Source organism: Pseudorca crassidens, chromosome 8, assembly GCF_039906515.1.
Source record: "Pseudorca crassidens isolate mPseCra1 chromosome 8, mPseCra1.hap1, whole genome shotgun sequence".
Lineage (NCBI taxonomy): Eukaryota > Metazoa > Chordata > Mammalia > Artiodactyla > Delphinidae > Pseudorca > Pseudorca crassidens.
This window is the reverse complement of record NC_090303.1, coordinates 2,165,328-2,179,845: the sequence shown is the minus strand read 5'-3', so window position 1 is coordinate 2,179,845 and position 14,518 is coordinate 2,165,328.

The window sequence follows — 14,518 nt, the reverse complement described above, 5'->3', positions numbered from 1 at the left end:
TTGCTGGTTGTTGAGTGAAGCTGGGTGCTGGTGTTGAGATGGAGATCTCTGGGAGATTTTTGCCGTTTGATATTATGTGGAGCTGAGAGGTCTCTTGTGGACCAGTGTCCTGAAGTTGGCTCTCCCACCTCAGAGGCACAGCACTGACTCCTGGCTGCAGCACCAAGAGCCTTTCATCCACATGGCTCAGAATAAAAGGGAGAAAAAGTAGAAAGAAAGAATTAGTAGAAGTAGAAAGAAAGAAAGAAAGAAAGAAAGGAGGGAGGGAGGGAGGAAGGAAGGAAGGAGGGAAGGAAGGAAAAAAAGAAAGAAAGAAGATAAAGTAAAATAAAGTAAGATAAAATATAATAGAATTATTAAAATAAAATAATTATTAAGAAAAAAAGCGGAGGGGTAGAACACTAGGACAAATGGTGGAAGCAAAGCTATACAGACATAATCTCACACTGAAGCATGAACATACACACTCACAAAAAGAGGAAAAGGGGAAAAAACCATAAATCTTGCTCTCAAAGTCCACCTCCTCAATTTGTGATGATTTGTTGTCTAAAGGAGGGAAGCAAGGAAAGAAAGAAAGAAAGAAAATAAAGTAAAATAAAATAAAGTTATTAAAATAAAAAATAATTATTAAGAAAAATTAAAAAAAACATGATTAGTGAGTTTAATGCATTTAAATTTAAACTAATGATTGATTGTAGTTATAGTTATTAATACTTTTGTCTTTTAAATATTTAACTAGGGTTAAAAGTGATTTGTGCACTACCATTACAGTATTGCATTGTTTTTTATTTGTCTATATATTTACCAGTAAAATTTATACTTTCTTATGCTTTTGTGTGGTTGTTTAGTGTCCTTTTGCTTCAAGGACACTTTGTTGCAGTAGCTTATTAAAAGAAAAAGCCAAAAATGAAAGAGTTAATCCTTTAATCGCCTACTGTGATGTGTACTGTTGATGTGTAATCAATAGTACAGAAATGCAGAAAATGCCAACTGCTTCTATTTAGTTTGGCCCCCTAGAACAGCACACTAGTTGAGGGTCATATGGATCAGCACAGACATGAGGGCCATCTCATTGTGGAGGGGGGCCCCAAAAATATGGCCCAGCAGCTTTATAGACACTAGGGTAATGGAGAGGCTGAGGTTGAAGGACTAGGAGTGGAAAAGTACTCAGAGTCAATAAAAAATGGCTTCAAGCTTTCCCCTATCTCCTTCCCCCATATGGAAGCCTCAGGAGAAATGCCTGAGGAAGACATATGTGCAAAGCCTCAGAGGAAGCAACCTGGGAATGGAGGTATCAGGGCTGGAAATGAAAATATGCAAAGAGGGACTTCCCTGGTGGTGCAGTGGTTGAGAATCCGCCTGCCAAAGCAGGGGACATGAGTTCGATCCCTGGTCCGGGAAGATCCCACATGCCTCAGAACAACTAAACCCATGCGCCACAACTACTGAGCCTGTGCTCTAGAGCCTGCGAGCCACAACTACTGAAACCCGTGTGCTTAGACTCCATGCTCCACAATAACAGAAGCCCTCGCTTGCCACAAATAGCGAAAGCCTGTGTGCAGCAACGAAGACCCAGTGCAGCCAAAAATACATACATGCATACATACATACATAAAAACATACATAAATAAATAAATTTAGAAAATATGGGAAGAGCACGCCTGGCCAGAGGGGCCTGAGGGCAGCTTCCACCATGAGGCCAGTTAGATAAAAGCCTTTGTAATTACCTGTGGTGAAGCCTAAAACATCACACACAGTGCATTCATCCATCCTGGCTGCTATAACAGAATATCTTAGACTGGTTGTTTTACACAGCAAACATTTATTTTTCACAGCTCTGGAGGCTAGAAGTTCAAGATCAAGGTGCTACAGAGTCAATTCCTAGTAAGAGCTGCTTCCTGGTTCATTGACGGTCATCTTCTCATTCTGTCCTCACATGGTAGAGAGGGGCTATGAGCTCTTCCTTTTCTCACAAGGTCTCTTCTTCCTCGTCCTCATCACTAATTTGCACGTGGGGGCTCCACCCTCATGACCTCATCTAAAACTAATTTTTTGGGGCCTCCCTGGTGGCGCAGTGGTTGAGAATCTGCCTGCTAATGCAGGGGACACGGGTTCGAGCCCTGGTCTGGGAAGATCCCACATGCTGCGGAGTAACTAGGCCCTTGAGCCACAACTACTGTGCCTGCGCGTCTGGAGCCTGTGCTCCGCAACAAGAGAGGTCGCGATAGTGAGAGGCCCGCGCACTGCGATGAAGAGTGGCCCCCACTTGCCACAACTAGAGAAAGCCCTCGCACAGAAATGAAGACCCAACACAGGAAAAATAAATAAATTAATTAATAAACTCCTACCCCCAACATCTTCAAAAAAAAAAGAATAAAACTAATTTTTTATTTTTTGTAAATTTGTAGAGGTAAGTTGAGGCCTAAAACATCTTCTTTAGGTCTTTGGCAGGGGGCACCATCAATCTGGAATCTTCTTAATCCAACTTTGGAAACTGAGATTATTGTGGGAAACAAGAAAGGTCAAGTTGAGTTGCAGTCTTCACAAGAGCGTAATTATTTCTGGTTCACCTTTATTTTGATAATGTGGTTTGTTCAGCATCCCACTCCAAATTGCTGGAAAGGGGATTACAAACATTCCAGCCTTATTGGGTCTGGATCCAAACATTTGTCCCCCTCGCTCTATGCATCTGTCAAAATTGAAGGTCAGTCTCTCATTAGCCTCTCCTATATTTACAAAGGCAGTTTCGAAATGTCAGATTCAACTCTCTGGATTTCTAGTCTACCTGAGATCTTGGCCTAGTAATTCTTCATTACAGTGTTAATTCTAAAACACATTCCTGCAGATGTTTTAATATAAATACAGATGGAGAAAATGAGAGAGAAAGAGGTATCTCACTTTGCATGGTTCCAGTGTGCAAAATGTTCAATAACTGTAGCTTAGTTAAATGACACCAATACCCTAACAATGTGGTTCATATTTCAGTTTCCACAAATTATCATCTGTAATTGCATGAAGTACAAAGCTTGCTGCTGCCTGTTCAGTCTGCAGTCTCTACATAACTAACAAATGTGTAACATGATCAGTGAGCAGTCCTCTTTCAGAGCCTTTTGTTGATTGCTAGGTGTGTATCTGTTTTCCAGGTGGAATTGTGTTGCCACCTTGTCTCCACCATAAAATGAAGCTGAAAAGAGTTGCCCAAGAAAAAGGGAAGGGAAGCAAAGAAACAAAAAACAATGACACTAGATGTGGTTAGGAGACAGCTAAGCATGCGTATGACAATGCTGCCACCATGCATGAGGCTATAGATGTGCCATCAGAAGTACTGACTGCACGAGAGCTCAACAACATGAAAAAGGACAGGCTGAAGACATCTCAGGGAGGTGACATTGCTGAAAACTTTCCCATTCAAGGAACACTGACAGATATTTCAGGACATGGAAAGCCCAAAGGGTAAAATGTTGATCTTAACTTAGGAATGTGTGTTCATCAAGCCATAGAAAAAGGTATTGCATAAATAAGGCAAGCACTGTACAAACTACTGTTAATATATTTTTTATAAATTAATAAGATGATTTCATTGAAATGTTTTCAATTATAATAAGTAAACACTATTTTTGGTATTTTTATATTCTATACATTTTTAATTGCAAGTAAGAGGGTTTTTAATGTTTTGACAAAAGTTTTGAATATCATTGAACAATTGTATTTTTCCCATTGATCAACACGATTGCTTTTTTGAGCTTTAGCTTTCATGGTCATTTTATGGTCCTGAACTACCCTGCAAAGTGAGGACTGTGTGTAATTGTGTCAATTGTGTAATTGTGTCAGTTTAGAAAGTTGATGCTTGATTACATCATAATATACAATTCTTCATTGTTTACGTACAAAACTGTTGAGAGTTGGGAAGATTACTAGAATCTAGATAACCGTGTCAAATACACTTTGAAAACAGTTTTCACATTTTTTTTCTTTTAATCTGATTATTTTCTAAGAAGGACAGAAAGTAGAGACTGACAGATACTTGGATTCACGTAATTTTTTCCTTAGTAAGAACTACAGGGAATAAAACTAATCTCTCTTCTCTGAGGGAGATCCATAGGCAAAGCTCTATAAACATGAACTTCTTTTTACTCTTCTTCCAGTGATCTATTCATGGGTCCTTAGATGGTTTCTATATCTTGGCTATTGTCAATAAGGATGCCATGAATATAGGGGTGCATGTATTTTTTCGTGTTTTTGTTTTCTTTGGAAAAGTATCCAGATATCTACCTGGATCATAAGGTAGATTTAAATTTTTTTTTATTTTTTAGTGTTTTGAAGGACCAGTATACTGTTTTCCATAGTGGCTGTAACAATGGACATTCCCAGAAACAGTGCACAAGTGTTCCTTTTCTCCACATCCTCACCTGCCAACCCATCTTATTTGTTGTCTTTTGTAGGATAGCCATTCTGTCACGTGTGAGGTGATATCTCACCGTGGATTTGATGTGCATCTCTCCGATGATGAGTGATACTGAACATCTTTCCATGTGCTTGTTGGCCTTCTGTATGTGGTTTTTGGGAAACAAACACACAAACAAAAAAACAAAAACAAAATCAAAAAAACTGTCTGTCTGGGTCTTCTGCCATTTTTTTTCCATTGGATTTTTTGGGTTTTGGAGGTTGGGTTGTGTGTTCTTGGTCTGTTTTGGATAAGAACCCCTTATTGGATATATATTTTGCAAATCTTCTCTCCCATTCAGCATGCTGCCTTTTCATTTTGTTTATGTTTTTTTTCTCTGTGCCATAGCTTGTCAGTTGGATGGAGTTCCATGGGTGGGTTTATTTGGGGTTTTGTTTCCCTTGCCTTAAGATACAGATCCAAAGAAAATCTCGCTCAGATTGATGTCAGAAAGTGCGCATACTAATCCCTTGTTGGACACATCATTTGCAAACAGCTCGTGAGGCTTAATATCATCAAAACAAACAACCCAATCAAAAAATGGGCAGAAGAACTAAATAGACATTTCTCCAAGGAAGACATACAGAAGACCAAAAGACACATGAAAAGATGTTCAACATCACTGATGATTAGAGAATGCAAATCGAAACTACAATGAGATACTACCTCACACCAGTCAAAATGGCTAACATCAAGAAATCCACAAACAATAAATGCTAGAGAGGATGTGGGGAGAAGGGAACCCTCCTTCACTGTTGGTGGGAATGTAAATTGGAATAGCAACTGTGGAGAACAGTTTGGACGTTCTTTAAAAAACTAAAAATAGAGCTACCATATGATCCTGCAATCCCATGCCTGGGCATATATCCAGAGAAAAACATGGTCCAAGAGGATACATGCACCCCAATATTCATTGCAGCACTGTTTACAGTAGCCAAGACATAGAAGCAACCTAAACATCCATCGACAGAGGAATGGATAAAGAAGTTGTGATACATATATACAATGGAATGCTACTCAGCCATTAAAAAGAATGAAATAATGCCATTTGCAGCAACATGGATGGACCTAGAGATTCTCATACTAAGTGAAGTAAGTCAAAGAGAAATATCGTATGATATCAATTATATGCGGAACCAAAAAAAATGATACAAATGAACTTATTTACAAAACAGAAACAAACTTACAGACTCAGAGAATGAATTTACCGTTACTAGGGGGGAAGGATGGGGGGAGGGATAGTTAGGGATATTAGGATTGACAAAAGTTGTATATCACTGTATTGTACACCTGTAACTTATATAATATTGTACATCAGCTATACATCAATAAAAAAGAAGAGAAAAATAGTGCACATACTGCTTGTGTTTTCTTCTGAGACTTATGGTTTCAGGTCTCAGGTCAAATTCTTTGATCCCTGTTGAGTTTATTTTTAACATCTTTATTGGAGTATAATTGCTTTACAATGGTGTGTTAGTTTCTGCTGTATAACAAAGTGAATCAGCTATACATATTATCTCTATATCTCCTCCCTCTTGCGTCTCCCTTCCATCCCTGTTGAGTTTATTTTTGTAAATGGTGTGACGAATGAGAATGTGGAGTGCATGATCCATTTGGGGTCCCTGTTTGTCAGAGGTGTGAGATATAGGTCTGTTCAGATCTCCTGCTCATTTTTTTTTCCCCCAATCAGGTTGTTTGGTTTTTGGAGATTGAGTTGTGTAAGTTCTTGGTTTGTTTTAGATAGGAACCCCTTATCAGATACATATTTTTTCCATTTTTATTTATTTTTAAAAATACATTTATTTATTTGTTTATATTTTTGGCTGTGTTGGGTCTTCATCGCTGTGCGTGGTCTTTCTCTATTTGTGGCGAGCGGGGGCTACTCTTCATTGCGGTGCACGGGCTTCTCACTGAGGTGGCTTCTCTTGTTGCAGAGCATGGGCTCTAGGTGCACGGGCTTCAGTAGTTGTGGCTCATGGGCTCTAGAGCACAGGCTCAGTAGTTGTGGCGCATGGGCTTAGTTGCTCCGTGGCATGTGGGATCTTCCCAGGCCATCGAACCCGTGCCCCCTGCATTGGCAGGCGGATTCTTAACCACTGTGCCACCAGGGAGGCCCTATTTATTTTTTAATGGCAGTCATTGGAAGTTTAGATAGGAACCTCTTATCAGATATATATTTTTTTCCATTTTTATTTTTTTATTTTTTAATGGCAGACATTGGAAGTTCTACAACTTGAGTTTGGCTGGTTGTTTTGTTTTGTTTTTTATTGGACTACAGTTTATCATCATCATTTAACATATTTCAAGCGCATACAACACACAGTGTTGTATTATATAGATGTACTGGAACTCGGTTTATAGTGGATAGCTATTGACACACACACACAGTTTCCCCCCTGTTATTGTGGTAACTCATGTTGAAATCCATGTTCTCATGACCACAGGTGTATTTTCCCCAGTGTCCCCCACACACCCACTTGCTGTCTTTGGACTTTGTCACGGTCTATGCAGAGAGAGATTTTATTTCCACTTGTATGGGTTTAGCGTATCTTTTCGTTTCTAGCTTCTGGGCTTTCCGTCTGCCTTCGAAAGACCTTCTCCGTTGGAAAGTATGGAATCAAAACCGACTCATGCATTGTTGTTCTTTGAGCACTTGTTTGGTTTCTGTTTCACATTCCCCATCTTCCCTTCCTCTCCGGAGCCAGGGAATCGCGTGGGGAGTGTGTCTCCACGGCGGCAGACGCCAGCCAATATCTTCCCAGCCTCCTCCCCCTGCCCCCTCTCCCCCTGTCTGCTGCCTGGGTCGGATCATGCAGTGATGTGCCATGCCAAACCTAGAGCTAACTCCCACGACGATGCCTCAGGGCCGGGGCGGACGCCCTCCACCCGCCCCGGGACAAGCTCTGGCTTTGGGGCGGCCAGCGCTGCGTCCTCGACCCCCGGGCGTTCAGGATCTGTCCCGTTTACGTTTGCGCCGGTTGTCTGGCGCCATCTGGCGGTCTCTTTTATATCGTCTCTTCCCTCTGGAGCTCTGGCGACCTTTGCGATGGATGGGACTCGGCCTCCGAGACCACCGAAGAAGAGTTCCCGGAGGCCAGCGGCGCTGGCAGCAACTGTCCTGGTCGCACAGGGATGTGGGCGTGTCATGCTCTCGCCGGAGACTGGGAGTGCAGGCTTATGGGGGAGTGATGGGCGCCGCACTCCCGCCTGGTTTTTTGCACCTTCCTGGTGTGTGTCTTGCAAGTGGCCTTCCCTGTCCTGGGGAGAGCCCTCCCACTGCTGTGCAGCATGCCCCCCTTGGTGTGTGAACCTGTGTCACCTGTTCTCTGTGGTGATCCTGGAGTTGTCCAGGTTGTACCTCAGGTGCTAAAAGCCAAGCAGTGCTGTTTCCCATTTGTATCACAACTGTGATGGTGTGTCCTGTGAGTAGCATTCTTGGGGGCCTAGGTAAAGGGGGCACAAAAGTGGGACAGGTACCTCATCGTGGTCATCCTCACTGTGCTGGGGGGACTGACTTGGCAAGGTGAATGCCATGAGTACCTTCTTTGCCAGGATACATGACCAATAGTGGCAGGCTGGGCAATGCAGAGGGGGTTCAGTCAGACTTCAGAAAAGCCCTCTTATGTGACAAACAGGTGAGCCTGAGGCAGCACAGAGTCCTCACCATAAATACTCAGGTTGACCCTTTGCTTACTCATACCACAAACACCCCAGGTGCAGCCCAGTCCTGCCATCTCTTGAAGTGCTTCTGCTGGCCTGACTGTGAGATGAGAATGAGTGTAGGAGAAAATGTGCCCTTGCTGAGAAAGTCTCTAGTGATCAGAGAGGCAGCCTTGGAGTGCTAGACAACCCCCCCACCAGCTTCTGCCCTTCCAAAGTATACAGTAGCCACTGCTGCAACTGGCACAACATGTGGGCAGAGCCCCTCACCTTCCTGTGAAGTGTATGCTGGCCCTGTGGTGGGGCTGAGCATGGCGCTTTGTCTAAACTAAACTGTGCCTCCCCACTCTGAGTCAGGGCAGGGTTCTGAGAGGTTGGCATCCAGTGTAGGGCTGTGTGTCTGTATGTATGTGTGCTTCCCCCATGCTGTGCTGGGGTTTGGGGGGGTGGAATGCTGCATCCTGACTCCCCTGTCCCACTGCTGTGAGCAACTGTCCTGCCTGTTCCTGTCCAGAGTCACAGCCTGTGGTTGTGCATGGATTGGGCTGTGCCTTGCTGGAGGCCTGTGACAGTGAGACCTGGTGTTGTGCCCTGGTAGCTGACTTGTGTCCAGGTTGTTTAGACGGCCCCAGACTCCTTGCAGCAGCACTCAGCCTACCTACTCCACTGCTTTCCCAGTGCCTATCCTCAATGCCAGCCTTCTCTCCATCTGTCCACTCTGCCAGCCTCAGTTCTGTGGCCTGGTGTATCTTGCTTCCTGGGCCCACCATGGCCCCTCTCCATGTCCATTGCTGCCCTGGACAGCTGGCAGCATTATGGGTGAAGGACTGCTGTCCCTGACTTGCCTGGCTCTTGTGGGCTCTCCTGAATGTGAGTGCAAGCTGGGTTCCAGCTAGTTTTTGTGATTGGCCACTATAGCCGCACTGCCCCCTGTCCACACAAGAGCAAGGATGTGCTGGCTAGACTTGAGGAGACTGCCTGGTGCCCCAGACCCACTCCATGCTACAATGGGGGACTGTGCCTGGGGATGCCACCAAGACCTTTTTGTTTGCTTGTGGGTGGTTAGCCATCCTTGTCCTGGGCAGGGTAGGCGGTCAGACCCTGGGCAGGGTGTTGGCCTCCCTCACCTTGAGGAGAGTGCTGCCACCCACTGCTGGATTCCCAGTGCCCTGTGTTCCACATGCTTTAGAGCTGGCTATCTCCCTCTGGTTCTTTGCAGTGTGCCCATCTACCTGGTTGTTTCTGCCAGTAGCATACGCTGCTCTCAAAGATTAAGGCATGAATGCTGAGGTATGCGTGGGTGTGAAACTGAATGGCTCATTAAATCAGGTATGGTTCCTTTGTTCACTCGCTCCTCTCCTACCTGCATAACTGAGGCAATTTCAGAGCTAATACATGCCAGTGGATGCTGATCACCTTCATGGGGGAATGCATGCATTTATCAGACCAAACCACCACACTCAGCCTCCCCATGACCCTCCCTGGGGGGCAGGCGCCATTGGCTTTGGTGACACTAGGTAACTCGTGCCAATCACACACCCTCCACCATGCTGGTGACTCATTCAAGCACCTGCCTGATCAGCATTTGATGGTAGTTGTCATACCTACCATGGCTGCAATGGGTGATGGGGAATCAGGGTTTGAGTCTGGAGCGGGAGCCTGATAGATGGCCACCACATCCAAGAAAGGTAGCAGGCGTGCAGCTGACACACCCCTGGCCCAGGAAAGTAGAAATACAACAGGACCCTTTCAAGGCCTATAAATGGAACGGGCCCAGTTTAAATCCTTCCACAAGGATCCCTTGGAGGGCAAGCAGTAATTCCAGCTCTAATGCTGCAGTTGAAAAGCTTGTAGCTGGATCTTGGGAACGGGCAGTGGTGCACCACACAGTGAGTCATTGCCCACCCCTGCCCCTTGCCTCTCGCTGCTCCCTCAATGTTCCTAGCTGAGTGTCTGTGGGACCAGAAGCATTTACTTTGAAAAAAACTTGAGTGTTCAAAGCAGGTCTGATCCCCTGGAATGCTAGAGCTAGGAACAGTGGACTGGGACTGTGGTCTTATTTTGTTGGTTTTCAAAACAGGCCATGATTAAGAGACACGTGGGATGGTCACATTGTGCCACTATAGGTGAAATTCGTGGACTGGTGCAAGATGTACCAGAGTGAAAACATTTGCCAAGTGTTTTCATTAATCATGAATGAAAGTCGGAGGTTCAAAGAGGACCAGATAGTCATAGTTCTGACCATAAGTGATGCTGAGTGGTGATGTGGTGGCATTATTCCCATGACGTGCCAGGCAGCTTCTGGAAAACAAAAGTTTCTGGGTTCTGGAGGGAGTATGGTTGCAAAGCTGAAACTTAAAATGATGAAAGAGTACCACGAGGAGTGGAGCCTGTGTCTTAATTTGACTCAACACGGGGAGAGACGGGGTGGTGTGAAGGGACTGGGGAGAAGGCTTCTTGCCTTTCCCTGCTGGTCTCCCCCTGTTCCTCCTGGACCCCCTGTCCATGAGGCATGTCTGGCATGTCTCTCCTGGGAGGTGGGTGGAGGTTTTGGGGGCTGTGCCCCCTGTACTTTTGTTTCTAGCCTGGTCACCCCTGTGAGTTGTGACCAACCACATGGTGACTTCAGTACTTCTTGCGTTGTGTGGTGCAGTGGTGGAGGTCTCGCAGGGCCTTGACTGCCATGGGGCTGCCACTGCCTGCTGCTGCCCACACTGGGCTGGTTCCCTGGTCATCAGCTCTGATCCTGCCCCCCGTTTCTCCTTGCCCTCTGAACCTTGGGCCTGCGCCTGTCTGTCTGTATTCCCCTCGTGCCCTGCTCACTTGTGTGCCACTTCCTGTTTTATAGCTCCCACTCTGTTGTAAGACCTGGGGGTGGGTGCAGGGAGGCCTGGGAGTTGAGGGGAAAGGAGCGTATGGGCATTAGTGTGTTGGGGTGGCATTGGAGAGCAGCAGGACTTGGGAAGGGGTTGGATAGTGCCTGGTGGGTCCCTGTCACAGGCCTGCAGTGCTGAGGTCTGCTTCCCTTGGGTGGCCACAGGAGTGTGGCTGTCAGTGGTGAGACAGAGGCGGTGGGGTGCCCCCAACCCTGCCTTGCCTGTCTTCCTCTTTCTAGGGACCTTGCATTACCCAGGTGTGGAGGGAGGTTTAAAAGCCCTTGAGGGTCACCCTCCTGCCTTGGTGTCAGGAAAGTCTGGCCCAAGGGTGTTGGGAAGCCTGTCCCCTTTCCCACAGACCATGCCTCCACACTGGGTGCCACACTGTGACCGCTGGGAGAGATCTACACTGCATCTTTGGGCCACACTGTGTGCACACATGCTCTCTGTCTGGGGACGCTGGTGGGGACCCCAGGGTGCTGGTGGGGCATCAGAGTCTACCCCAGGGGTTGGGCTGGGTTCCCTGTCCTGAAACCTCTGCCCTCTGCTCTGACTTTTGTCAGGTGTGGCTGGCAGGGACACCCCTCCAGGGGATATGCCATTCTTGGGTAGGCTTCCCCTCTGGGGGGACCCTGCCAAAATAAAAAGGGCTTGTAAAATCAGCAGTGGATCACTTGGCTCCTGTGTTCATTAGAATGTGGCAGCCTTGAGAATTAATGTGCATTGCAGGATAAAATCAATGGTCATTGACACTTCAGACACACTGGTGGCCTGGGTTCTTTACCTGCCTGAGCATCCCGTGATCAGTTACCCTCTCATGCTGTGTGCCTTTGTGGGGTTGTGGGGATGGTGGTGACTGGAGGGTTTCTGTGCCCTCAGTCCCCATAAGTACAGCCATAGTGCCCCCAACCCATGCCCAGTTTCCCTTTGGCGTGACACTACTGCCTGCTTGGTATTGTGCCATGTGGGAGGTAAGGGTGATAAAGCCCTGGGGTGCCTGCAAAGAGAAGAGAGCTCATGCTGGCCCTGTCTGCCATGCATCCAGTCAGCCCTGACCAGGTCTTCTGTGATACGGAGTCCCTACGTTCCCCCACTCTTTGGTGAGCCCTGTTTGGGTGGGTGGCTCATGTTGATGTTGTGCATGGCTGTGCCCCAGGGCTGTGTGGCTGGCAGTGATGTGTGGGATGCCTCTCTGTTCATCACCACATGCTGTTCCCTCGGTTGTGGCCATACCACACTTCATGCTTGCCAGCCCAGGGCTGAGGGTGTCTGGTGTTCATTGCTCATTGGGGTGTCTTACAGCTGCAAGGGGGACATGTAGGAGGGTTGGGTGGTGTGGGAAGAGGGTCTGGCAGTTGGGGTCTACCACTGGGTTTCCCTCCCTGCTGCAATGTCTCAGGCCATGTGCAGCATCGTGTGACACCCCCACCCCCCACCGACCTGTGTTTGAGTGAAGGCCAAGGTGTTTGATTGTGGCTTGGCCTGGTATGCCACCAGATGTGGAGGTCCTCCTCTGAAGCCTGCACCAGCCTCTCTGTCCCTCTTGTGGGCTCTCTTAGCCATGCATGGATTAGTGACTGGGAGCCCCTTCTGTCCATGTGTGCACCAGGTGTGCGTGTACCCACCTTCCATTCCCCTCTGCCCTCTGAGATGTGACCTCAGGTCAGATGTAGAGACTTGCTGAATTTAGTGACATTGGCCAGGGGAGGAAAGGAACGTAACCAGATTTCCCTCAGTAATGGCAAGTGGGACCCCGAAATTTGGTGGGCAGAAGGTCCACAGTCTAGTGTTGCCCATGGGGGCCTCAAGGGCTTCTGATTGTTGCCCGGCCTCTGGATTGGGTAAGGGTGGAAGTGGCCACTAGTGTCCCAGGCCTGTGTCTCCCTGGAATCAGGTTGCCTTGGGCATGCAGCCCAGAGTGGGAGTTAAGTTCCTTGTAAGGCTCAATGCTGGCAGGATACCAATAGTCAAGTACTGTAAGAAAAAGATGAAAACTTTATAGAGGGGTCAAGAAAGCAGCAAAGCCATTATGATGTAAACAGGTGGAGTCTGCACAGGTGATTCAACCCAGTGGTATCTCTGGCTGTGTCGGTGGCCCAGCAGATCTTCCCTGGTCCCTGTTCCCAATGATCCCTCCACCTGTCCTCCCTCCTCCTACTTCCCCCCCTAGAGTTTGGGATTTGTGGCAGTAGGTGGTTGGGGCCCAGGGTGGGCTCAGTGGGGGCCACCCCCTGAGGGTGACTGGCCACATTCAGGTGCATTTTTCTGCTGCGGAAGCGCAACACATTTGGCTCTGGGACAGCTTGGAAGGCCACTGGGAAAGGTGTTTTGGGGTGAATCTTTTCCTCTTTCTCAAGAGGAGCGAGGGTGGCAGGCCCATTCCCTGAGTATTACAGGCCCACTGGCAGTGGCTAGGGAGCTAATCTTATCCCTCCCTAGTGACTGTGCCTGCCGGTTTCACAAAGGGAGCTGGGCCACCTCTCACGAGAATGACTGTTCTTATATATATGTCTTCCTATATATGCCTTCCTAGAAACTGAGCAGTCACAGTGAAGGGCACACACGGGGTCAGCCGCAGTATTGGAAAACCTGCCTGACCTATCTTGAGAAACAAACCACAGAGTGTGTAACACATGTATGAGTAAGGGTGTAGGTGAAAGCCGAGAAGGCACAATGAAGGGAAAGGCTGCTCGGTGGTTGAGGTGGGATCCTGAATGTGCAGCAGAGGTCCAGGTCAAAACACCAAGCTGGGGAGGTGAAGCATGAGCGCACATGCAAAGATAACTAAAGATGATGAACGATACCTTGGCAGGGTGAAGCGAGAGGAAAGCCTGGTGGAGGACCATAGCACTCCTGACATACCAATTGGTCCTCCAACCTCAGTAAAGGGGAGAAAGGCAAATTGAACCACCTAATAGCTGGTCCTCAACAAAGTTTCCATCAGGAAAGCTGGCGCTCTCACTAAGGCCCATGGAAGCTTTACTGTAAATAAGAAACAGGATTTTCAATCTACTCTCAAACTTCAATGGTGAAGAAAGCTGGCTCACTGGAATGCCAGTAAAAGTCAAGGCCTTGTAAGGTCCCAGGTGCTGTGCTCCAATGCTAACCATCTTCCTCTTGTGACTGACCTCCAACCTGACCAAAGAGGGAAGTCTTGGATACAGGAGAAATTCCGTGGCACCACTGGCATCTCAAGCTTCTTGTTCCCTGACCCTTTCCCTGGCAACTCATTCAAATGGACCTCTCACCACATAGCACATTCTGACAACGTTTACACAAGTCCATGATGAGTCCATGATGTCTCAAGCACCCAGAAGGGAAGCATCAAGAGAAAGAGCTTCCCATTGCTTAAGCCAGATTGCATCTGGATGTGGCCCCTAAGAGGAAATTAATCAAGACCCTCAAATGCAACTGAATCCATCCTACTTTCTAGAATGCCCGGTTCTCAGGCCAGTCATTCTCCAGCCGTTATCCTAGGGTAGGGGTTTTGTTGCAAGAGTGCTTGTAGAGTGTTCCTCAGACTCAGCTTCAGAACAAG